This window comes from Antechinus flavipes, chromosome 1, assembly GCF_016432865.1.
Source record: "Antechinus flavipes isolate AdamAnt ecotype Samford, QLD, Australia chromosome 1, AdamAnt_v2, whole genome shotgun sequence".
NCBI lineage: Eukaryota > Metazoa > Chordata > Mammalia > Dasyuromorphia > Dasyuridae > Antechinus > Antechinus flavipes.
Genome location: NC_067398.1, coordinates 605,294,061 through 605,321,460, shown reverse-complemented (window position 1 = coordinate 605,321,460; position 27,400 = coordinate 605,294,061).

Sequence of the window (27,400 nt, the reverse complement as noted above, 5' to 3'; positions counted from 1 at the left end):
AAAAATGTTTTGATAGCGAGGCAGATGAAGAAAGTATAATGAATTTAATGGAGGGGGGAAAAATTGGTACCAGTTAAAATTAAAGATATTGAAACAAGTGTTAGATGAACTTCTCCAATTTTGCATGTATGATAAGCATACACATTGCTTCTTCTATCTGTCCTAATATTAAGATCTAATTAAAATAAAAGACTGAGTTAATATCATGTGAAGGGCCCTGTGTCACATCTTACATCATGCTAAATCATCAAGTTGCAAACACTGTATCCATTGATAACACAGACAACTGGCTTCCTATCATTTTTGTTTAGTTTATTTGAAATGTAACATGCATATCACAAAATATGTTACCAAATGGATTTTGCTTTTTATGGTCAATCATTTGATGCTAAACTGACTGGAGAAACTAGCGTGTTGGACCAGGCATTAACATTTACTGCTGAGATGCACTGTTGCACACTATTTCTGTATTCATTAAAACAAGTTAACATCAAAGAGATAGCTTTAGGGAGTAAAAATAAGACTTTTATAATGAATTGTTTTGCTAAATTATTGCCTTTAGAAGGGGCATTTAATAATGGAACCATAAACCAATAGTGCTTTTACTTACAGTGAAATTCCTGAAAACCTATAATAACTGGCTCCTCATTTGGGCAGAAATGCAGAAGTTCAGAGCAGTAAACAATTTTCATTGTACAGCATTTTAATCCAGTAACCCCTTGAGATTCTATACTTTTTTTTTACTGAAATATTATGGCAGACTAGGGTAACACAAATGTTTATTCCTTTTACTGATGGTGAATTGGACAAAAATGGGAACAGTTGGAGACTAGCCCATCTCTAGCCACCATCTGCTTGTTATAAAATGGCTGTATGTTGTAATTTTTTTCCATTTTTATAACTGTTATTAACACACTATAAAAATGCATTTAAATAGCATTAAGGTTGTAACACAAACCAACAAAATGGAGACACTCAGTCTTTAACTTGCTCTGTTGGACATTACTTTTATTCCTCCTTTTAGACATTGTTTGGAATTGTGCACTTATCCTGCTGTTCAGTTATTGTTAAAACAGGTGCCTGAATAAGATAATTATAGATTATCTTTCTAGAATTTTCTTTACCTTTTGATTCAAAGGTGGTTGTTCACTTATTTTAAAATTCCCAGTGTTTTTCAAGTAGACAAATACAATGTATGTTTAAAGTTGGTCCTCATTGCCGATGATTGTGCTGACTGAATTCAAATATTGTGAAAAACTTACAGTATGTATAAACATTATTATGACCTTTCCTCTCCCAGATGAATCCTCTTTCCACAATAAAGGATATTATACTGTCATATTGTATAAAAATATTCTGGTGGTAGGAACATCTACTTAACATAAGCACTATAATAAATGTAAAATGTAAAATGATATAAATCACCATATTCTTAGGATACTTATATGCATGCTTTTAAAAATTTAGCAACATAAATTTGTTTTTAGCCTATAAGTAATGCTAAACATCTTTGTAACATTTTCTTTAGTAAATAACAAAACCAAAAACTAAAATGTTTACTGAGTTCTAATTAAGAGCTTTATTAACCTGGATAGGAATATGAGTTCTGTTAATACAGGTATGACTTTTGAAAAAACAGTAATAATAAATATAATCATAACTTTTACCCAGCCTCAGTTTCTTCATCTGGAAAATGAGGGAACTTAGTAAGATAACTTCTAAAGTTCCTTTAGCTCTAATACTGTACATTATAAATGATTCAAGAGTGTGGATTGTCATTTTACTGTAGACTGAATGTTTCTCTCCTATATCAGGCCATATCCACAATATATTTGAAGAACTAGTAAATAAAATGATCTGTTTTATATGTGATGATTTTGGGGGGCAGAAGAGTGTTCAATGTCATTATCATCAAGATATATTTATGCCATACATGTTATGTTATGTGCAGGACAGGTGATGAACATATATAGAAATGCCATTCATTGTCCTTTTCTTCAACAACTTACATTGCAGATGAAAAAAATGGCAATTACATAAAAATAAACTGTATCTTGAGCCAATTTCTATTATATTTCCCTACCTTTTTATTTATGCTTTGACTTAACATATTTTTAGATAAGTCTATTACCTATTTGAAAATCCTTTGTTTTAAATTCATAATGAAGGGAAATAATGGGGAAAGCTAGCTGAGACTTCCTCAGTTTCCTCTTTTTTTATATTACATTTACTATGTAGGTATCAAGTTCTTCTCTAATCAATAGAAATTTATTTATTGCCCACCATATAATTGGTATTGTATTTTTGCTGAGAATGCAAATACAAATAAATAAATAAACAAATAAGCAAATAAATGATTAAATAAATAGTTCTAATTCTCTTTACTTCTATTCTTTTTTTTTTTATAAAATTTTTTATTTAATAATTACATTATATTGACACTCGTTTCTGTTCCGATTTTTTTCCCCCTCCCTCTCTCCACCCCTTCCCCTAGATGGCAAGCAGTCCTTTATATGTTGGATATGTTGCAGTATATCCTAGATACAATATATGTTTGCAGAACCGAACAGTTCTCTTGTTGCGTAGGGAGAATTGGATTCAGAAGGTATAAATAATCCGGGAAGAAAAACAAAAATGCAGATAGTTTACATTCGTTTCCCAGTGTTCTTTCTTTGGGTGTAGCTGCTTTTGTCCGTCATTTATCAATTGAAACTCAGGTCTCTTTGTCAAAGAAATCCACTTCCATCAAAATATGTCCTCATACAATATCGTTGTCGAAGTGTATAATGATCTCCTGGTTCTGCTCATTTCACTTAGCATCAGTTCATGTAAGTCTCGCCAGTCCTCTCTGTATTCATCCTGCTGGTCATTTCTTACAGAACAATAATATTCCATAACATTCATATACCACAATTTACCCAGCCATTCTCCAATTGATGGGCATCCATTCATTTTCCAGTTTCTAGCCACTACAAACAGGGCTGCTACAAACATTTTGGCACATACAGGTCCCTTTCCCTTCTTTAGTATTTCTTTGGGATATAAGCCCAATAGAAACACTGCTGGATCAAAGGGTATGCACAATTTGGTAATTTTTTGGGCATAATTCCAGATTGCTCTCCAGAATGGTTGGATTCGTTCACAACTCCACCAACAATGCATTAGTGTCCCAGTTTTCCCGCATCCCCTCCAACATTCATCATTATTTTTTCCTGTCATCTTAGCCAATCTGACAGGTGTGTAGTGGTATCTCAGAGTTGTCTTAATTTGCATTTCTCTGATCAATAATGATTTGGAACACTCTTTCATATGAGTGGTAATAGTTTCAATCTCATCCTCTGAAAATTGTCTGTTCATATCCTTTGACCATTTATCAATTGGAGAATGGCTTGATTTCTTATAAATTTGAGTCAGTTCTCTATATATTTTGGAAATGAGGCCTTTATCAGAACCTTTAACTGTGAAAATGTTTTCCCAGTTTGTTGCTTCCCTTCTAATCTTGTTTGCATTAGTTTTATTTGTACAAAAGCTTTTTAATTTGATGTAATCGAAATTTTCTATTCTGTGATCAGTAATGGTCTCTAGTTCATCTTTGGTCACAAATTTCTTTCTCCTCCACAAGTCTGAGAGATAAACTATTCTATGTTCCTCTAATTTATTTATAGTCTCGTTCTTTATGCCTAGGTCATAGACCCATTTTGATCTTATCTTGGTATATGGTGTTAAGTGTGGGTCCATGCCTAATTTCTGCCATACTAATTTCCAATTATCCCAGCAGTTTTTATCAAATAATGAATTCTTTTCCCAGAAGTTAGGGGCTTTGGGTTTGTCAAACACTAGATTGCTATAATTGACTATTCTGTCTTGTGAGCCTAGCCTTTTCCACTGATCCACTAATCTATTTCTTAGCCAATACCAAATGGTTTTGGTGACTGCTGCTTTATAATATAATTTTAGATCAGGTACAGCTAGGCCACCTTCATTTGATTTTTTTTTCATTAATTCCCTTGAGATTCTCGACTTTTTATTGTTCCATATGAATTTTGTTGTTATTTTTTCTAGATCAATAAAATATTTTCTTGGAAGTCTGATTGGTATAGCACTAAATAAATAGATTAGTTTAGGGAGTATTGTCATCTTTATTATGTTCGCTCGGCCGATCCAAGAGCACTTAATATTTTTCCAATTATTTAAGTCTGACTTTATTTGTGTGGAGACTTTTTTATAATTTTGCTCATATAATTCCTGACTTTCCTTTGGTAGATAGATTCCCAAATATTTTATGGTATCAACAGTTATTCTGAATGGAATTTCTCTTTGTATCTCTTGCTGTTGGGTTTTGTTGGTGATGTATAAAAATGCTGAGGATTTATGGGGATTTATTTTGTAGCCAGCTACTTTGCTAAAATTATGAATTATTTCCAATAGCTTTTTGGTAGAATCTCTGGGGTTCTCTAGGTATACCATCATATCATCTGCAAAGAGTGATAGTTTGGTTTCCTCATTGCCTACTCTAATTCCTTTTATATCTTTCTCGACTCTTATTGCCGAGGCTAGTGTTTCTAATACGATATTAAATAATAATGGTGATAGTGGGCAACCTTGCTTCACTCCAGATCTTACTGGGAAAGGTTCCAGTTTTTCCCCATTGCATATGATGCTTACTGATGGTTTTAAATATATGCTCCTGACTATTTTAAGGAAAAGTCCATTTATTCCTATGCTCTCAAGTGTTTTTATTAGGAATGGATGTTGGATTTTATCAAATGCTTTTTCTGCATCTATTGAGATGATCATGTGGTTTTTGTTTGTTTGGTTATTGATATAGTCAATTATGCTAATAGTTTTCCTAATATTGAACCAGCCCTGCATTCCTGGTATAAATCCGACTTGGTCATAGTGTATTATCCTGGTGACAATTTTCTGTAATCTTTTTGCTAATATTTTATTTAAGATTTTAGCATCAATATTCATTAGGGAGATTGGTCTATAATTTTCTTTCTCTGTTTTCAGCCTACCTGGTTTAGGTATCAGTACCATATCTGTGTCATAAAAGGAGTTTGGTAGGACTCCTTCAATCCCTATTTTTTCAAATAGTTTATATAACATTGGAGTTAATTGTTCTTTAAATGTTTGGTAGAATTCACATGTAAATCCATCTGGTCCTGGGGATTTTTTCTTAGGGAGTTGATTGATAGTTTGTTCTATTTCTTTTTCTGAGATGGGACTGTTTAGGATATTTACTTCTTCCTCTGTTAGTTTGGGCAAGCTGTATTTTTGGAGGTATTTTTCTATTTCATTTAAGTTGTCGAATTTATTGGCATAAAGTTGGGCAAAGTAACTCCTAATTATTGCTCTAATTTCCTCTTCATTAGTGGTGAGTTCTCCCTTTTCATTTTTAAGACTAACAATTTGATTTTCCTCTTTCCTTTTTTTAATCAGATTTACTAAGGGTTTGTCTATTTTGTTGGTTTTTTCATAGAACCAACTCTTAGTTTTATTAATCAATTCAATAGTTTTTTTACTTTCAATTTTATTGATCTCACCTTTTACTTTTAGAATTTCAAGTTTAGTGTTTGACTGGGGGTTTTTAATTTGTTCCTTTTCTAGCATTTTTAATTGCAAACCCAATTCATTGACCTTCTCTTTCTCTATTTTATACAAATAGGCCTCTAGAGATATGAAATTTCTCCTTATTACCGCTTTGGCTGCATCCCATACATTTTGGTATGATGTCTCATTATTATCGTTTTCTTGGGTGAAGTTATTAATTATGTCTATGATTTGTTGTTTCACCCAATCATTCTTTAGTATGAGATTATTTAGTTTCCAATTATTTTTTGGTCTACTTCCCCCTGCTTTTTTGTTGAATGTAATTTTCATTGCATCGTGGTCTGAAAAGGATGCATTTACTATTTCTGCCTTACTACATTTGAGTTTGAGGTTTTTATGTCCTAATATATGGTCAATTTTTGTATAGGTTCCATGAACTGCTGAAAAGAAAGTGTATTCCTTTCTGTCTCCATTACATTTTCTCCAGAGATCTATCATATCTAACTTTTCTAGTATTCTATTTACCTCTTTGACTTCTTTCTTATTTATTTTGTGGTTTGATTTATCTAATTCTGAGAGTGCAAGGTTAAGATCTCCCACTATTATAGTTTTACTGTCTATTTCTTCTTGCAGCTCTCTTAGTTTCTCTTTTAAGAATTTAGATGCTACCCCACTTGGTGCATATATGTTTAATATAGATAGTGCTTCATTATCCATGCTACCCTTTAGCAAGATATAGTGTCCTTCCTTATCTCTTTTAATTAGGTCAATTTTTGCTTTAGCTTGATCTGAGATCAGGATGGCTACCCCTGCTTTTTTGACTTCACCTGAAGCATAGTAGATTTTGCTCCAACCTTTTACCTTTAACCTGCATGTATCTCCCCGCTTCAGGTGTGTTTCCTGTAAACAACATATTGTAGGATTCTGGCTTTTAATCCATTCTGCTAACCGCTTCCTCTTTATGGGGGAGTTTACCCCGTTCACGTTTATGGTTAGAATGACCAATTCTGTATTACTTGCCATCTTGTTAACCCCGGTTTATGCTTTCCTCCCTTCTTTCCCCTTTCCCCCCCTTCCAAGTATTTTTTTTTTTCCTTTTTTTTTTTTTTTTTTTTGGTGCTTAAACAGAGTTTTATTTTTTTTTATTTAATAATTACATTATATTGACACTCAATTCTGTTCCGATTTTTTTTCCCCTCCCTCCCACCCCCTCCCCTAGATGGCAAGCACTCCTTTATATGTTGGATATGTTGCAGTATATCCTAGATACAATATATGTTTGCAGAACCGAACAGTTCTCTTGTTGCGTAGGGAGAATTGGATTCAGAAGGTATAAATAATCCGGGAAGAAAAACAAAAATGCAGATAGTTCACATTCGTTTCCCAGTGTTCTTTCTTTGGGTGTAGCTGCTTTTGTCCGTCATTTATCAATTGAAACTCAGGTCTCTTTGTCAAAGAAATCCACTTCCATCAAAATATGTCCTCATACAATATCGTTGTCGAAGTGTATAATGATCTCCTGGTTCTGCTCATTTCACTTAGCATCAGTTCATGTAGGTCTCTCCAAGCCTCTCTGTATTCATCCTGCTGGTCATTTCTTACAGAACAATAATATTCCATAACATTCATATACCACAATTTACCCAGCCATTCTCCAATTGATGGGCATCCATTCATTTTCCAGTTTCTAGCCACTACAAACAGGGCTGCTACAAACATTTTGGCACATACAGGTCCCTTTCCCTTCTTTAGTATTTCTTTGGGATATAAGCCCAATAGAAACACTGCTGGATCAAAGGATATGCACATTTTGATAATTTTTTGGGCATAATTCCAGATTGCTCTCCAGAATGGTTGGATTCGTTCACAACTCCACCAACAATGCATTAGTGTCCCAGTTTTCCCGCATCCCCTCCAACATTCATCATTATTTTTTCCTGTCATCTTAGCCAATCTGACAGGTGTGTAGTGGTATCTCAGAGTTGTCTTAATTTGCATTTCTCTGATCAATAATGATTTGGAACACTCTTTCATGTGAGTGGTAATAGTTTCAATCTCATCCTCTGAAAATTGTCTGTTCATATCCTTTGACCATTTATCAATTGGAGAATGGCTTGATTTCTTATAAATTTGAGTCAGTTCTCTATATATTTTGGAAATGAGGCCTTTATCAGAACCTTTAACTGTGAAAATGTTTTCCCAGTTTGTTGCTTCCCTTCTAATCTTGTTTGCATTAGTTTTATTTGTACAAAGGCTTTTTAATTTGATGTAATCGAAATTTTCTATTCTGTGATCAGTAATGGTCTCTAGTTCATCTTTGGTCACAAATTTCTTTCTCCTCCACAAGTCTGAGAGATAAACTATTCTATGTTCCTCTAATTTATTTATAATCTCGTTCTTTATGCCTAGGTCATAGACCCATTTTGATCTTATCTTGGTATATGGTGTTAAGTGTGGGTCCATGCCTAATTTCTGCCATACTAATTTCCAATTATCCCAGCAGTTTTTATCAAATAATGAATTCTTTTCCCAGAAGTTAGGGGCTTTGGGTTTGTCAAACACTAGATTGCTATAATTGACTATTCTGTCTTGTGAGCCTAGCCTTTTCCACTGATCCACTAATCTATTTCTTAGCCAATACCAAATGGTTTTGGTGACTGCTGCTTTATAATATAATTTTAGATCAGGTACAGCTAGGCCACCTTCATTGATTTTTTTTTCATTAATTCCCTTGAGATTCTCGACTTTTTATTGTTCCATATGAATTTTGTTGTTATTTTTTCTAGATCAATAAAATATTTTCTTGGAAGTCTGATTGGTATAGCACTAAATAAATAGATTAGTTTAGGGAGTATTGTCATCTTTATTATGTTCGCTCGGCCTATCCAAGAGCACTTAATATTTTTCCAATTATTTAAGTCTGACTTTATTTGTGTGGAGACTTTTTTATAATTTTGCTCATATAATTCCTGACTTTCCTTTGGTAGATAGATTCCCAAATATTTTATGGTATCAACAGTTATTCTGAATGGAATTTCTCTTTGTATCTCTTGCTGTTGGGTTTTGTTGGTGATGTATAAAAATGCTGAGGATTTATGGGGATTTTTTTGTAGCCAGCTACTTTGCTAAAATTATGAATTATTTCCAATAGCTTTTTGGTAGAATCTCTGGGGTTCTCTAGGTATACCATCATATCATCTGCAAAGAGTGATAGTTTGGTTTCCTCATTGCCTACTCTAATTCCTTTTATATCTTTCTCGACTCTTATTGCCGAGGCTAGTGTTTCTAATACGATATTAAATAATAATGGTGATAGTGGGCAACCTTGCTTCACTCCAGATCTTACTGGGAAAGGTTCCAGTTTTTCTCCATTGCATATGATGCTTACTGATGGTTTTAAATATATGCTCCTGACTATTTTAAGGAAAAGTCCATTTATTCCTATGCTCTCAAGTGTTTTTATTAGGAATGGATGTTGGATTTTATCAAATGCTTTTTCTGCATCTATTGAGATGATCATGTGGTTTTTGTTTGTTTGGTTATTGATATAGTCAATTATGCTAATAGTTTTCCTAATATTGAACCAGCCCTGCATTCCTGGTATAAATCCTACTTGGTCATAGTGTATTATCCTGGTGACAATTTTCTGTAATCTTTTTGCTAATATTTTATTTAAGATTTTAGCATCAATATTCATTAGGGAGATTGGTCTATAATTTTCTTTCTCTGTTTTCAGCCTACCTGGTTTAGGTATCAGTACCATATCTGTGTCATAAAAGGAGTTTGGTAGGACTCCTTCAATCCCTATTTTTTCAAATAGTTTATATAACATTGGAGTTAATTGTTCTTTAAATGTTTGGTAGAATTCACATGTAAATCCATCTGGTCCTGGGGATTTTTTCTTAGGGAGTTGATTGATAGTTTGTTCTATTTCTTTTTCTGAGATGGGACTGTTTAGGATATTTACTTCTTCCTCTGTTAGTTTGGGCAAGCTGTATTTTTGGAGGTATTTTTCTATTTCATTTAAGTTGTCGAATTTATTGGCATAAAGTTGGGCAAAGTAACTCCTAATTATTGCTCTAATTTCCTCTTCGTTAGTGGTGAGTTCTCCCTTTTCATTTTTAAGACTAACAATTTGATTTTCCTCTTTCCTTTTTTTAATCAGATTTACTAAGGGTTTGTCTATTTTGTTGGTTTTTTCATAGAACCAACTCTTAGTTTTATTAATCAATTCAATAGTTTTTTTACTTTCAATTTTATTGATCTCACCTTTTACTTTTAGAATTTCAAGTTTAGTGTTTGACTGGGGGTTTTTAATTTGTTCCTTTTCTAGCATTTTTAATTGCAAACCCAATTCATTGACCTTCTCTTTCTCTATTTTACAAATAGGCCTCTAGAGATATGAAATTTCCCCTTATTACCGCTTTGGCTGCATCCCATACATTTTGGTATGATGTCTCATTATTATCGTTTTCTTGGGTGAAGTTATTAATTATGTCTATGATTTGCTGTTTTACCCAATCATTCTTTAGTATGAGATTATTTAGTTTCCAATTATTTTTTGGTCTACTTCCCCTGCTTTTTTGTTGAATGTAATTTTCATTGCATCGTGGTCTGAAAAGGATGCATTTACTATTTCTGCCTTACTACATTTGAGTTTGAGGTTTTTATGTCCTAATATATGGTCAATTTTTGTATAGGTTCCATGAACTGCTGAAAAGAAAGTGTATTCCTTTCTGTCTCCATTACATTTTCTCCAGAGATCTATCATATCTAGCTTTTCTAGTATTCTGTTTACCTCTTTGACTTCTTTCTTATTTATTTTCTGGTTTGATTTATCTAATTCTGAGAGTGCAAGGTTAAGATCTCCCACTATTATAGTTTTACTGTCTATTTCTTCTTGCAGCTCTCTTAGTTTCTCTTTTAAGAATTTAGATGCTACCCCACTTGGTGCATATATGTTTAATATAGATAGTGCTTCATTATCCATGCTACCCTTTAGCAAGATATAGTGTCCTTCCTTATCTCTTTTAATTAGGTCAATTTTTGCTTTAGCTTGATCTGAGATCAGGATGGCTACCCCTGCTTTTTTGACTTCACCTGAAGTATAGTAGATTTTGCTCCAACCTTTTACCTTTAACCTGCATGTATCTCCCCGCTTCAGGTGTGTTTCCTGTAAACAACATATTGTAGGATTCTGGCTTTTAATCCATTCTGCTAACCGCTTCCTCTTTATGGGGGAGTTTACCCCGTTCACGTTTATGGTTAGAATGACCAATTCTGTATTACTTGCCATCTTGTTAACCCCGGTTTATGCTTTCCTCCCTTCTTTCCCCTTTCCCCCCTTCCAAGTATTAAGCTTGTGAGCACCCCTTGCTTCTCACAGCCCTCCCTTTTTAGTGTCCCTCCCCCCGCCTTAGAGTTCCTCCCCCTATCTTACCCCTTTCCCTCCCAGTTCCCGTATTCCCTTCCGCTTAGCTTATTCCTTCCCTTTCTACTTTTCCCTTCTCACTTTTCAATGAGATGGGAGAAGTTTCACCTTAGATTGAATATGTCTTAAGATTTTTCACTTAAAGCCAATTCTGAAGGCAGTAAGATACCCACTATATTCATCCCCCTCCATTCTTTCTCTCAGGTATAATAGGTTTCCTATGCCTCTTCATGAGATGTACTACCCCCACTTTACCCTTTTTCTGGTACAATGTCCTTTCCACATCAATTTCTAGAACAAGGTATACATGTATTCTTTATACATCTATATAGTCAAAATATAGTTCCCAAGATTAATCTTTACCTTTTTAGATTTCTCTTGAGTTCTATATTTGTAGATCAAACTTTTTGTTAAGTTCTGGTTTTTTCATCAGAAATAGATGAAATTCGCTTACTTCGTTGAATGTCCATCTTCTTCCCTGGAAAAAGATGCTCATTCTCGCTGGGTAAGTTATTTTTGGTTGCATACCAAGTTCCTTAGCCTTTCGGAATATCATATTCCAGGCCCTTCGATCTTTTAATGTGGATGCTGCCAGATCCTGGGTGATCCTTATTGTGGCTCCTTGATACTTGAATTGGGTTTTTCTGGCCGCTTGCAATATTTTTTCTTTCATCTGAGGGTTCTGGCATTTGGCCACTATATTCCTTGGTGTTTTGATTTTAGGATCCCTTTCAGTGGGTGATCGATGAATCCTTTCAATGTTTATTTTTTCCTCTGTTCCTATGACTTCTGGGCAGTTCTCTTTGATAATTTCCTGGAAGACAGTGTCCAGGCTCTTTTTTTCATCATGTTTTTCTGGGAGTCCAATGATTCTCAGATTGTCTCTCCTGGATCTGTTTTCCAGGTCTGTTGTCTTCCCCAGAAGGTATTTCACATTTTTCTCCATTGTTTGATTTTTTTGGATTTGCTTGACTGATTCTTCTTGTCTCCTCGAGTCATTCAATTCCACTTGTTCAATTCTGATTTTCAGTGAAGTATTCTCTTCACTCACTTTTTTAAAATCTTTCTCTAATTGTCCAATTGAGTTCTTTTGTTCTGTGGAATTTTTTTCCATTTCGCCAATTTTGTTTTTTAGAGAGCTGTTTTCTGTTTCCAGTTCACTAATCCTATTTTTCAAGGATTTTACTTCTTTATCCACTCTCTCTTTAACTTTCTCCAGACTCTTTTCCCATTTTTCTTCTAGCTCCTTTGTGAGAGCCTTTTTAATCACTTCTATGAGGTTCATCTGTGCTGAGGAACAGACGATCTCCTCCTTTGGGGAATCACCTGGGGACTGCCTGTTTTTAGTCTCCTCAGGATTTAGAGTCTGCTCTCTATCTGTATAGAAGCTGTCAAGGGTTAAAGTCCTCTTCAGCTTCTTGCTCATTCTGTCTATTAATCAGAGACAAACTACCAAAGAAAAACAGAAAAAACTGGAGTCTTTCTTTGGGGGGGGGGCTGGGTGTGTTATCGAGCTTCCTCTACAGACTGCAGGGGGCAGCAGTGAGTCACTAGCAGGACTGTGCTGCGCCTGCGCTCTGAGATCCCAGAGCGTGCTGAGTCACTGAGGGGGGGAAGGGGGGGGCGGCCAGGTCCTGAGAGACTCCAGCTGTTTGCGGTTGTATTCTTCAGCCCCGGTGTTTTTAGCTTCTCTGCTGGGCTGTTGACTTGCTGCAGGATCCAAACCTGTAGCGAAGCTCTCCCCGCAGAGACGGCTGCGATCACTCCCCACCCCCTCTCAGCTCTGCTCCCATGTTCTCACTGCCGCTGCCCTCAGCCTGCGCCCGATCTAAAACCGCCCCAGCCCTCCAGTAAAGACAGACCTTTCTTGGCGGATCTCAAGGATGGCTTCTCTTGGTAACTATTTGTGGGTTTTTTTTCAGTCAAGCATTGATTCAGAGACTTGTAATGAAGTGGATAGTGAGAGAAAGCGCGGAGCTTATGCAACTGTGAGCCTCCTCTCCGCCATCTTAACCGGAAGTCCCTTCCAAGTATTAAGCTTGTGAGCACCCCTTGCTTCTCACAGCCCTCCCTTTTTAGTGTCCCTCCCCCCGCCTTAGAGTTCCTCCCCCTATCTTACCCCTTTCCCTCCCAGTTCCCGTATTCCCTTCCGCTTAGCTTATTCCTTCCCTTTCTACTTTTCCCTTCTCACTTTTCAATGAGATGGGAGAAGTTTCACCTTAGATTGAATATGTCTTAAGATTTTTCACTTAAAGCCAATTCTGAAGGCAGTAAGATACCCACTATATTCATCCCCCTCCATTCTTTCTCTCAGGTATAATAGGTTTCCTATGCCTCTTCATGAGATGTACTACCCCACTTTACCCTTTTTCTGGTACAATGTCCTTTCCACATCAATTTCTAGAACAAGGTATACATGTATTCTTTATACATCTATATAGTCAAAATATAGTTCCCAAGATTAATCTTTACCTTTTTAGATTTCTCTTGAGTTCTATATTTGTAGATCAAACTTTTTGTTAAGTTCTGGTTTTTTCATCAGAAATAGATGAAATTCGCTTACTTCGTTGAATGTCCATCTTCTTCCCTGGAAAAAGATGCTCATTCTCGCTGGGTAAGTTATTTTTGGTTGCATACCAAGTTCCTTAGCCTTTCGGAATATCATATTCCAGGCCCTTCGATCTTTTAATGTGGATGCTGCCAGATCCTGGGTGATCCTTATTGTGGCTCCTTGATACTTGAATTGGGTTTTTCTGGCCGCTTGCAATATTTTTTCTTTCATCTGAGGGTTCTGGCATTTGGCCACTATATTCCTTGGTGTTTTGATTTTAGGATCCCTTTCAGTGGGTGATCGATGAATCCTTTCAATGTTTATTTTTTCCTCTGTTCCTATGACTTCTGGGCAGTTCTCTTTGATAATTTCCTGGAAGACAGTGTCCAGGCTCTTTTTTTCATCATGTTTTTCTGGGAGTCCAATGATTCTCAGATTGTCTCTCCTGGATCTGTTTTCCAGGTCTGTTGTCTTCCCCAGAAGGTATTTCACATTTTTCTCCATTGTTTGATTTTTTTGGATTTGCTTGACTGATTCTTCTTGTCTCCTCGAGTCATTCAATTCCACTTGTTCAATTCTGATTTTCAGTGAAGTATTCTCTTCACTCACTTTTTTAAAATCTTTCTCTAATTGTCCAATTGAGTTCTTTTGTTCTGTGGAATTTTTTTCCATTTCGCCAATTTTGTTTTTTAGAGAGCTGTTTTCTGTTTCCAGTTCACTAATCCTATTTTTCAAGGATTTTACTTCTTTATCCACTCTCTCTTTAACTTTCTCCAGACTCTTTTCCCATTTTTCTTCTAGCTCCTTTGTGAGAGCCTTTTTAATCACTTCTATGAGGTTCATCTGTGCTGAGGAACAGACGATCTCCTCCTTTGGGGAATCACCTGGGGACTGCCTGTTTTTAGTCTCCTCAGGATTTAGAGTCTGCTCTCTATCTGTATAGAAGCTGTCAAGGGTTAAAGTCCTCTTCAGCTTCTTGCTCATTCTGTCTATTAATCAGAGACAAACTACCAAAGAAAAACAGAAAAAACTGGAGTCTTTCTTTGGGGGGGGGGGCTGGGTGTGTTATCGAGCTTCCTCTACAGACTGCAGGGGGCAGCAGTGAGTCACTAGCAGGACTGTGCTGCGCCTGCGCTCTGAGATCCCAGAGCGTGCTGAGTCACTGAGGGGGGGAAGGGGGGGCGGCCAGGTCCTGAGAGACTCCAGCTGTTTGCGGTTGTATTCTTCAGCCCCGGTGTTTTTAGCTTCTCTGCTGGGCTGTTGACTTGCTGCAGGATCCAAACCTGTAGCGAAGCTCTCCCCGCAGAGACGGCTGCGATCACTCCCCACCCCCTCTCAGCTCTGCTCCCATGTTCTCACTGCCGCTGCCCTCAGCCTGCGCCCGATCTAAAACCGCCCCAGCCCTCCAGTAAAGACAGACCTTTCTTGGCGGATCTCAAGGATGGCTTCTCTTGGTAACTATCTGTGGGTTTTTTTTCAGTCAAGCATTGATTCAGAGACTTGTAATGAAGTGGATAGTGAGAGAAAGCGCGGAGCTTATGCAACTGTGAGCCTCCTCTCCGCCATCTTAACCGGAAGTCCCTTCCAAGTATTAAGCTTGTGAGCACCCCTTGCTTCTCACAGCCCTCCCTTTTTAGTGTCCCTCCCCCCGCCTTAGAGTTCCTCCCCCTATCTTACCCCTTTCCCTCCCAGTTCCCGTATTCCCTTCCGCTTAGCTTATTCCTTCCCTTTCCACTTTTCCCTTCTCACTTTTCAATGAGATGGGAGAAGTTTCACCATAGATTGAATATGTCTTAAGATTTTTCACTTAAAGCCAATTCTGAAGGCAGTAAGATACCCACTATATTCATCCCCCTCCATTCTTTCTCTCAGATATAATAGGTTTCCTATGCCTCTTCATGAGATGTACTACCCCCACTTTACCCTTTTTCTGGTACAATGTCCTTTCCACATCAATTTCTAGAACAAGGTATACATGTATTCTTTATACATCTATATAGTCAAAATATAGTTCCCAAGATTAATCTTTACCTTTTTAGATTTCTCTTGAGTTCTATATTTGTAGATCAAACTTTTTGTTAAGTTCTGGTTTTTTCATCAGAAATAGATGAAATTCGCTTACTTTGTTGAATGTCCATCTTCTTCCCTGGAAAAAGATGCTCATTCTTGCTGGGTAAGTTATTTTTGGTTGCATACCAAGTTCCTTAGCCTTTCGGAATATCATATTCCAGGCCCTTCGATCTTTTAATGTGGATGCTGCCAGATCCTGGGTGATCCTTATTGTGGCTCCTTGATACTTGAATTGGGTTTTTCTAGCCGCTTGCAATATTTTTTCTTTCATCTGAGGGTTCTGGCATTTGGCCACTATATTCCTTGGTGTTTTGATTTTAGGATCCCTTTCAGTGGGTGATCGATGAATCCTTTCAATGTTTATTTTTTCCTCTGTTCCTATGACTTCTGGGCAGTTCTCTTTGATAATTTCCTGGAAGACAGTGTCCAAGCTCTTTTTTTAATCATGTTTTTCTGGGAGTCCAGTGATTCTCAGATTGTCTCTCCTGGATCTGTTTTCCAGGTCTGTTGTCTTCCCCAGAAGGTATTTCACATTTTTCTCCATTGTTTGATTTTTTTGGATTTGCTTGACTGATTCTTCTTGTCTCCTCGAGTCATTCAATTCCACTTGTTCAATTCTGATTTTCAGTGAAGTATTCTCTTCACTCACTTTTTTAAAATCTTTCTCTAATTGTCCAATTGAGTTCTTTTGTTCTGTGGAATTTTTTTCCATTTCGCCAATTTTGTTTTTTAGAGAGCTGTTTTCTGTTTCCAGTTCACTAATCCTATTTTTCAAGGATTTTACTTCTTTATCTACTCTCTCTTTAACTTTCTCCAGGCTCTTTTGCCAAGCCTCCCTCTCCTTTTCCCAAGCCTCACTCTGCTTTCCCCATTTTTCTTCTAGCTCCCTTGTGAGAGCCTTTTTAATCACTTCTATGAGGTTCATCTGTGCTGAGGAACAGACGATCTCCTCCTTTGGGGATTCATCTGGGGACTGCCTGTTTTTAGTCTCCTCAGGATTTAGAGTCTGCTCTCTATCTGTGTAGAAGCTGTCAAGGGTTAAAGTCCTCTTCAGCTTCTTGCTCATTCTGTCTATTAATCAGAGACAAACTACCAAAGAAAAACAGAAAAAACTGGAGTCTTTCTTTGGGGGAGGGCTGGGTGTGTTATCGAGCTTCCTCTACAGACTGCAGGGGGCAGCAGTGAGGCACTAGCAGGACTGTGCTGCGCCTGCGCTCTGAGATCCCAAAAGTGTGCTGAGTCACTGAGGGGGGGGGAAGGGGGGGGCGGCCAGGTCCTGAGAGACTCCAGCTGTTTGGGGTTGTATTCTTCAGCCCCGGTGTTTTTAGCTTCTCTGCTGGGCTGTTGACTTGCTGCCGGAGGAAAGTATCCAAACCTGTAGCGAAGCTCTCCCCGCAGAAACGGCTACGATCACTCTCCACCCCCTCTCCAGTCTGCTCCTGTGCCCTCACTGCCGCCGCCTGCGCCCGATCTAAAACCGCCCCAGCCCTCCAGTAAAGACAGACCTTTCTTGGCGGATCTCAAGGATGGCTTCTCTTGGTAACTATTTGTGGGTTTTTTTCAGTCAAGCATTGATTCAGAGGCTTGTAATGAAATGGATAGTGAGAGAAAGCGTGGAGCTTATGCAGCTGTGAGCCTCCTCTCCGCCATCTTAACCGGAAGTCCTCTTTACTTCTATTCTTGATAGAAAGTTATATCTAAGTGCAGCAACCCTTCTGATCTACATAAAAGCATCTGGTTCAGTGGTTAAAATGCTGGTTCTGGAGTCGGGAAGTCCTGAGTTTAAATCTAGCCTTAAATACTTCCTAGCTATGTATGCTTGAACATGTCACTTAAAAATTGTTTTACTTAATTTCCTTAATTGTAAAATGGGTATAATACTAGTACCTATTTTTCAGAGTTATTGTGAGAATCAAAATAATTAATATTTATTTTTTTAGAAAGCATTTTGCAAAGTCTCTAACACATAATGGGCACTTTCTAAATGTTTATTCCCTTATCTTCTGTCTCAGCTTACCTTAACACTCATAATTTGGATTTAGTGAACTCAGTTTTCTGCTGCTATATAAAGTTCTCATGATACTGTTAGTGTACTCGCTTCTAAAATAATAACTCACAAAACTTTACAACTTTAGTTTTGTGCTTCTTATTAATAGTCAATATATACAATTAATACAATGGCACTTACCAAGAGTGCTAGCAAGAACAGTAGTTACAAAAAAAAAAAAATGCTTTGAACATGGAATGTGTTCACCTACAAATATACAGAGTGACCAGTCTTAAAATTAGTGCATAGTTATAGTGAGACATATATTTGGATAAACATATGTCCAAGCCATCATATAAGTTTTGCATCTCAGGTCCCTGGTTAAATTTTATTTTTCATGAAGTCCTAATGAATATCAGTCCTACTAGTGTGCAATCTGTTGACCTCAATGATTGGCTGTATTCCTATATTTGGCTCTTGATTTTCAAGGCAGGATACCTCTTAAATTGATAGAATACAATTAATGGTATTCAATCTAGTGCTACTTAAAATAAAAGAATGATAATCTAAAAAAGGGGGAAATGAATAACAGAAATAACATTGACATCAGTTATAATAATTTTATACAAAAAAAAAATTAACCAATGCAAATTATACAAAAAATTAACCAAGTCACAAAGAGATTCCCCCCCCCAAAAAAAAAAAAAACCAACCCTGAAATCACCTTAGTGAATGTATGGCTTTCTCAACACTGAATATATATCCACAGCAATTTGCATTAGATTAGGATATAGCTTCATTCATAAACTCTAAATAAAAGTTGTTGAACAATTATGATTGGTAGAGTCTCAAAAAAGCTTATATAAGAAACAGAAGATTAAAACCAACTTAAACAAAGCTTTTCATGCGATTTAATTAAGGCTAAGCAAAGTTATTTTAAAGTCATAGAAGGATAAGAATGTAAATAGGACAATGTAAAGGAGAAAAAACATAAGAGATCTGAAAAATTGCTGTAAAATAATTTTTGTCCTTAAAAAATTGGAATCATTATACTTGGATATTAATAACTTGTTCCCAAATTTGTTCATATTCAATATAGAAATGGAATTAATGGACAAAAATAAGAGGAAATCTTTGGATTAAATCAAGTGTATATAAAAAAGATCCATTGGCATTATTGTGAGTGATTATGCAGGAAATGAGTAGACATGAGTGGAAAAAAAGTGAAAAAAATAAAATATTTTAATAAGACAAAAAGGTCAAGTATTGATGATATAAATGTTATCTATGCCCAAATGAATGGTATTCTCAGTGAAGAAATTAGTAAGGGAAAATAATAATCTCAGCAATGTTCAACAGTAGACTACCAAGCAAATTTACTGTTTATTACTTGCTAAATAGAAAATTATGTGTTTTGGTGGGGTAAATTGCTGCCTTAAAATTTCTTTTCCAACAAGAGGTTTCCCACCATTAGGTGAAAGGTTTTCAAGATTCCTTGAAAAATATAGCAACAGAAATCACTTTATTCAGTGACATTTTGATCATAAAAACAGGTGTGGAATACAAAAGGTAGATGTATGCTCACCAAAGCTATTTTTGTTAGCTTTAAATTTAATATGAGAATTCAATTACCATTTATTAAGCATCTAGGTTGTGCATCAGGCACTTCTTTAAACACTGAATACAAAAAGAGGGAAAATGGAGTTGTTGCCCCCTCTCAAGAAGTTTATCACCTAATGGGGAACACAATATGCCAACAAATATATACAAAACAAGCTATGTAGAGAAAGATAAATAGGAAATGCTATAAAAAAGAAAAAATAATTAAAATAAGAGATGTTAGGAGAGACTTTCTATAGAAAGTAGTATTTTAACGGATACTTAAAGGAAGCCAGAAGGTCAGTATTCATTATAGAAAAGGGATAGATTTCCTGCCTAGGGAAAAGCCAGAGAAAACCCTAATAGCTTAGAGATGAAAGATTTTATTTATGGAATAATTACAAGGCCAGGATGGAAGAATTTTTGTTAGGGAATAAATTTTAAGGGAAAAAAAAAAAAAGAGAGGAGGCAAGATGGGTGGGAATCAAGATGGCAAAGTATAGGCAGAAACTCAGTTGAACTCACTCAACATTCACCTCCAGGCAATTTTAAATTAATGCCTCAAATAGAATTCTTGAGTAGCAGAGCCAACAAAAGGTTGTGATGAGAAATTTTTCTAAGCTAAGAGAATTTATCAGCTTAGCAAAATAGTTTTTTGATACTTGGATGGGGGTGAGTCCAGAGCTCAACAGAAGCAATGGCAATACCAGTATTAGGCCTTGGAGGCAGCTACAATAGTAGCAGAAAGAACCTCAAGAGCTCTCAACACACAGACGGTAAAGGGATTGGAAACTAGTCAATAATTACTGGGGATCCTCTTCTAAAACAATGTGCAGGGTCCTGTTGTATTGCCCAAACATAAACAGGTCAAAGAAGAACACTAGCACTTGCAGAACCAAGTGAGCAGGGGTTTAATACCAGGGTAAAGAAAAGTATTCATGGTCAATGAAAAATAAGTAGAAGTATGTATGTATGGATGTATGCAGGTGTGTGTGGGGGGGTGTCTAATGGTAATAATTTCTAGAGTATAGGGAGGAATGAAAAAAGAAATTTATATGATAACTTTATTATATATTTTAAAAGAGTAGCAAATTGTACATAATTGATTGGTAGTTTCAAGTGCAATCATCATTTCTGTTGTACTATTTTATGGAAATGTTGGTTTTATGCCATAAATAAAAATAAACTAAATTTTAAAAAGAAGAAAGATAAGGGAAAGAAATGAGAGTGGTACAAGAAAATCATGAAGAGTCACCACCAACTTGGCGAGAGACACACAAAAATAATGAACATGTACTATATATATATGTATTCAATATATAATATTTTATACATATGAATTAGATCTGTACAAATGGAAACTAATCACTACATGAAATATCAAGAAACACTAAAACAATCAGTAGAATGGGGGAAAAAAGAAAATGAAAACTATCTCAAAAGAAAAACAACTGACCTGAAAAATAGCATGAAGACAGATAATTTAAAAATTATTGGACTAACTGAAAGCCATGCTAAAAAAGCCTACACATCATATTTTGAGAAATTATCAAGGAAAATTTCTTTGACATCATAAAATTGAAAGAATGTACCAATTCTCTTCTGAAAGAGGTACCAAAATAAAAACCTCCAGGAAAAATAGAGTCACATTCCTGAGTTCCTAAGTCAAGCTGAAAATACTGAAAGCAGCAAGAAACACTATGGAACCAAGATCAATAATAAAATCATATTATATCAATAGAGATGTGTTGGAATCCTTACTAACTGCTAACTAATTAGAGTTGATCTAATCTTACAAGAAGATGTTTTGGGCAGAACCTGAAACAAGGTACTAAGTAGAACTAATTAATACAAGGCTTGTGTTCACACCTTTACTCATTGGAGTTCAATGAGTTCACACCTCCCTTGAAGCTCTTTGGGCCAGAGAGCACTATGGGAGAAAGGAGAAAACCCATAATCCCTCTCTCTCGTATCCCACAATTCCTCCCTCTTGGATAAAAGAAACAGACAGAGGCCCTCGGTCAGATTTCAGTGGAGTTACGCCAGAAGCCCTCTCTCCGAGGCAAGGCAGAATATTTTCCACTTGGCTGGCTGGTGGCAGAAGAAGCTTTCTTCAGAGTGAAGAAGCTACAAGTCGAGATTTCACCTGAAGGACACGAAGAGTGGTGCTGGCTGGAGGCTGAAGAAAGCAGAGGCAGAGGCTGAAGGACCAGACCTTCGGATTTGGTGACATTCGGAGAGAGCTCTTGGAACCAAGCAGAGAGATAGGCCTCTAAGCTAACCGGGCTATATTGGAGATAATAAAAGATCTGAACTTTTATCACCTGGCTGCGTTTTGAGAAGAAAAAGCTCACCACATTTTGGCACCCGAACAGGGACCGATTCAGATCCATCTGAACCAGATCACAACAGAGATGTGATGACCATGTATTTAGAATCAGCTAGAGTCAGGAATTCAGGTTAAGGAAAAAATCTTCAATTTTTATTCTCAGTAGAGGTGAAGCAGGATTGCAATAGCAATATGGGTAGCTGCAACAGGAAGCCAGCTAGCAGAGGAGGATCAGAGGTGAAGGGCGATCGCTATAGCAATGCGAGAAGCTGTGGCAAGACGCCAGCCAGCATCTCTCTTTCTGCTTTCTTCCCTGCCCCCTTGCCTCCACCCACCAAAATCATTATTTCCTATACAACACATCAGGACTTGCACAAAGAGTGGGCAGAGGTCATTCTTTTTCCAAGCATATATTGTAATAGAGTGTGGTCCAATTACTATTTAGCCTCATGTGCTTGGGACCAGTGCATCAACTCAAGCCTCAGCCCATTACAGATGAAGACAAAGCTTTTGACAAAATTCAATACTCATTCCTATTAACACACTAAAATGTAGAAATAATTGGAGCATTCCTTAAAATGAAAAGTATTATTTATCTAATACTATCACCAAGCATTACTTATAATAGTGATAAAGTAAAAAAATTTTCCAATAAGATCAAGACTAAAGCAAATTATCACAATCATTATTCTTTTATGCACCAGAAATTCTAATTATAACAATAAAAGAAAAAATAAAAATGGTCAATAAGTAAACAAAACATCACTATTTAGATGATAAAAGTGGTAGATATACTTCAATAATCCTAAAGAATTGACTAAAAACTACTTAAAACATAATAAATCCACTTATCATCAGCTATTTGACATATTACCAACAAAGTATAACAGAAAGAAATAAAAACAAAATTCTTTTTGAAATAACTATATTTGCAATTTCCTTGCCAAGGAAAAGCCAGAAAAGAAATGTGCACAATTATCAAACATTTTTTTACACTAATAAAGACAGATCTAAATAGTTAGGGATTGGGGAGTGCAGGTGGGTGGTGAAATGAATTAATCACCAGCCCTAGAGTCAGCAATAGGGGAGTTGAAATTTTACCTAAAATACTTATTAATTGTGTGACCTTGGGCATATCACTTAATCTTATTTGCCTCAGTTTACTCATCTATAAAATGAACTGGCTAAGAAAATGGTCAACCACTCTAATCTCTTTGCTTTCATGATGGAAAACCCCAAATGCTTTCATGATGGAAACAACTCCTCAACAACAAAAACCCCAACAAACATTTGGGGAAATATTAAATACTCTGAGGATGGCCAAAGAAATATAATAAAAATGGCAGTTCTACCTAATTAAATTTCCTTATCATGGCATACCAAATACTGAAACAACAAAAAATTAAAATTTTATGCAAAATAGAAAAAAAAGATAGCAAAATATATCTGAAATAAGGCAAAATATCAAGTACATATTAAAAGAATCAATTAAAATATGAAGGGAGGAGGCTTAGCAATATCTGATATCAAATTATACTACAAAGCAGTTATCATCAAGATAATCTCTTACTGGCTTAAAAATAAACTGGTGAATCAGTGGTGCAGATTAAGTTAAATAACCACTGTAATGTAGCATTTGTAAAGTCAATGGTCCAAGTTGTGGAGATAAAGTCTCAACATCTGACTAAAACTATTAGACAAAATAGAAAATAATTTTGCAGAAATTAGATATAAATCCCCAATCTCAGACTGTATGTGAAGGTAAGGGGAAATGGGTACAAGATTTGGACATGAAAGATGATATCATAAGCACATTAGAGAAGCATGGATAATTTTATTTGTTGGAGCCATTTAAAAGGGAAGAATTTAAGACCAAAAAAAAAAAAAAAGATAGAGACATAGGATATTAAGTGGAAATTTTTGATTATGTTAAATTAGATACTATTCACATAAACAAAATCAATATGATCAAGATGATAAGAAAAGCTGAAAATTGAGAAAAATTACAGAAAGCTTTTTTTTTCTGATGAGAGGCTAATTTCTTAAATCTGTAGAGAACTAAGTCAAGTTTATGAGTTTTTGAGTCATTTCACAATTGATATATGATCAAAGCATATAAGCTGACAGTTTTTTAATAAGAAGAAATCAAAGTTATCAATAATCATATGAAAAATGCTCTAGATAAGCGTGAATTAGAGAAATGCATATTAAAATGATTATAAGTACCATTCATACTTATCAGATTGGCTATTGTGATACAAAAGAAAACTTACAAATGATGGAGGGGATGTGCAAAAATTATGCCCACAAGGCTAGAAAACTGTGCATTGGCTTCCCTCACTGTTATTTATGGATCTATAATCAAATATAACATGTATCTAATAAGCACATATAATGTTTCAGAGACTTAACTAGGCAATTAAATAGTAAACTATAATGAACATAGAACTGGGCCTGGAATCAGACAGATTTCAGTTCTAATATGGCCTGGAAGAAATTGTAAAACTATATTAGTGGGGGATCTCAAACATTCTTTCTCAGAACTAGATAAATCTAAATACAAATTAGACAAGAAAAAAGTTAAAGGAGGTAAAAAGAATTTTTAAAATGTTAGATATGAGAGAGAATTTAAGGAGAAAATTTAAGTGGATAGGAAGGAAAATGCTTTTATCAGCTGTAAATGATGCTTACACAGATGCCCTATGAATTAGGGCATAAAAACCTAACAATCAAATGAAGAAAGGGAAAAATATTAAATGCATCTTTTTCAGACAATGAGGCAATAAAATTATGTGTAATAAAAACTCATGGAAAAATAGACCAAAAATTAATTGTAAAACAAATACTCTAATCCCAAAGAAGAGGTAGGTCAAGCAACAAATCATAGAAACAACACACTATTTCATTCAAGAGAATAAAATTATGAAACAACATAACAAAATTTTTGGAAATGCAGAAACAGCCATTTTTTGGGGGGTTATAATTTTATTTTTATTTTTATTAAAGATTTTATTTTTAAAACATAAACATTGATAATAACATTTACCCTTGAAAAACCTTGCACTGCACATATTTTCCCTCCTTTCCCTAGATGGCAAGTAGTCCAATATATGTTAAATATGTACAATTCATCTATACATATTTCTACAATTATTATGCATCACAAAAAAATCAGATCAAAAAGAGAAAAAAATGAGAAAGAAAACAAAATGCAAGCAAACAACAACAAAAAGACTGAAAATACCATGTTGCGATCCAGTTTCTTGTCACTACAAAAAGGGCTGCCACAGATATTTTAGCACATGTGGATCCCTTTGCCTCCTTTATAATCTCTTTGGAATACAAGCCCAGTAGAAACACTGCTGGATCAAAGGGTATATATACAGTTTGATAGTCCTTTGGGCATAGTTCCAAATTTCTCTTTAGAATGGTTGAATCAGTTCACAGCTCCACCAGCAATATATTAGTGTCCCAGTTTTCCCTATTCCCTCCAACATTCATCATTATCTTTTTCCTGTCATCTTAGCCAGAGAGATGAGTAGTGGCATCTTAGAGTTGTCTTAATTTGCATTTCTCTGAGCAATAGTGATTTAGAGCATCTTTTTATATGACTAGAAATGCTTTCAATTTCTTCATCTGAAAACTGTCTCCTTATATCCTTTGACCATTTACCGATTGAAGAATGACTTCAATTTTTATAAATTTGAGTCAGTTCTCTATATATTTTAGAAATGAGGCATTTAGCAGAGTCCTTGAATAAAAAAAATAATTCTCAGTTTATTGCTTCCCTTTGTAATCAACAATGTACTCTAGTTCTTCTTTGGCCACAAATTCCTTTATTCTCCACAGATCTGAGAAATAAGCTAGCCTTCGATTTTCTAATTTGCATATAATATCACTCTTTATGACTAATTCATGAATCCATTTTGTATTTTTTTATTATAGTTTTTTTTTTTTTTTACAAAGCATATGCATGGGTAATTTTTCCAACATTGACTCTTGCATAACCTTTTGTTCCAAATGTTCTCCTCCTTCACCTCCCTCTCCCTTAGCTGACAGGTAGTCCAATACATGTTAAATATGTTGAAATATATGTTAAATCTAATATATGCATACATGTTTATGTAGTTATCTTGCTGCACAAGAAAAAACAGATCGAGAAGGAAGAAAAAGAAATCTGAGAAAGAAAACAAAATGCAAACAAATAACAACAGAGAGAGTGAGAATGTTGTGTTGTGTTCTCATGGTTCTCTCTCTGGGTGTAGATGGCTCTTTTTATCACTGAAGAAGTGGAACTGGTTTGAATCATCTCAATGTTGAAGAGAGCTACATCTATCAGAATTAAACATCATATAGGCTTGTTGCTGCCATGTATGATGATCTCCTGGTTCTGCTCATTTTACTTAGCATCAGTCCATGTAAATCTCTCCAAGTCTCTCTGAAATCATTGTGATGGTCATTTCTTAGAGAACAATAGTATTCCATAGCATTCATATACCATAATTTATTCAGCCATTCTCCAATTGATGGGCACCCACTCAGTACACCAAGGCCACCTTCATTTGATTTTGTTTCATTGATTTTTCTTCTAGATGAATTTTGTTATTATTTTTTCTAGCTTTGTGAAATAATTTCTTGGGAGTTTGATTGGTATGCTCCTGATTTAGTAAATTAATTTAGATAGTATTGCCATTTTTATTATAATAGCTTGGCCTATCCATGAGCACTTGCTATTTTTTCAGTTGATCAGCTCTGACTACATGTGGAAAGTATTTTGTAATTGTGTTCATATAGTTCCTGATTTTACCTTGGAAGGTATATTTTCAAATATTTTATATTATTGATAGTTATTTTAAATGAAATTTCTCTTTGTATCTCTTGCTGTGGACTTTGTTGGTAACATATAAAAATGGTGATAATTTTTGCAGATTTATTTTGTATTTGTGACATTGCTAATGTTGTGAATTGTTTCTAGTAGTTTTTTTAGTTGATTCTCTAATATTCACCAAGTGTGCCATCACATCATCTGCAAAGAATAATAATTTGGTTTCTGCCTCATCTCCTCTAATGCTTTTAATCTATTGTTCTTCTCTTATGGCCAAAGCTAACATTTTTTAAGCAATGTTGAATAGTAATGGTGACAGTGGGCAATCTTGTTTTACCCCTGATGTTATCAGGAATGGTTCTAGTTTGTCCCCATTATGTATAAGTCTTTCTGATGGTTTTAAATAAATGTTACTGATAATTTTAAGGGAGAAGTCCACTTATTCCTTTACTCTCTAATGTTTTTAATAGGAATGAGTGTTGGATTTTGTCAAATGCTTTTTTTGCATTTATTAAGATTATCAAATGATTTTTTTTAGTTTGTTTATTGATATAGTCAATTATGCTAATAGTTTTCTTAATATTAAATCAGTCCTGCATTCCTGGTATAAATCCTCCTTCATCATTATATATTATCCTGGGGATAATTTGCTTTAATCTCTTTGCTAATATTTTATTTAATATTTTTCCATCAATACTCATTAGGGAAATTGATCTATAATTTTTTTTTCTCTATTTTGACCCTATGGTTTAGGTATCAGTACCATATCTGTGTCATAAAAGGAATTTAGTAGGACTCCTTCTTTCCCTATTTTTCTAAATGCATAGTTTGGAATTTGTAATGTCCAGACTAGCTTTCTGGAGGTCCTCTGGATCAGCCCAAGTCCTTGATCTTAATGCAGGAGTGCAGGATTCAGGACAGCCACCACAAGGCTGGTCAAATATAGAATGTCTATATTTTAGTCCTTCTTAGCCCTTATATACTCTATTACAATTACATCATTACTGTATACTGAGTATGTGTGAACTAGAGAAACATTACATCACCGTGCTAAG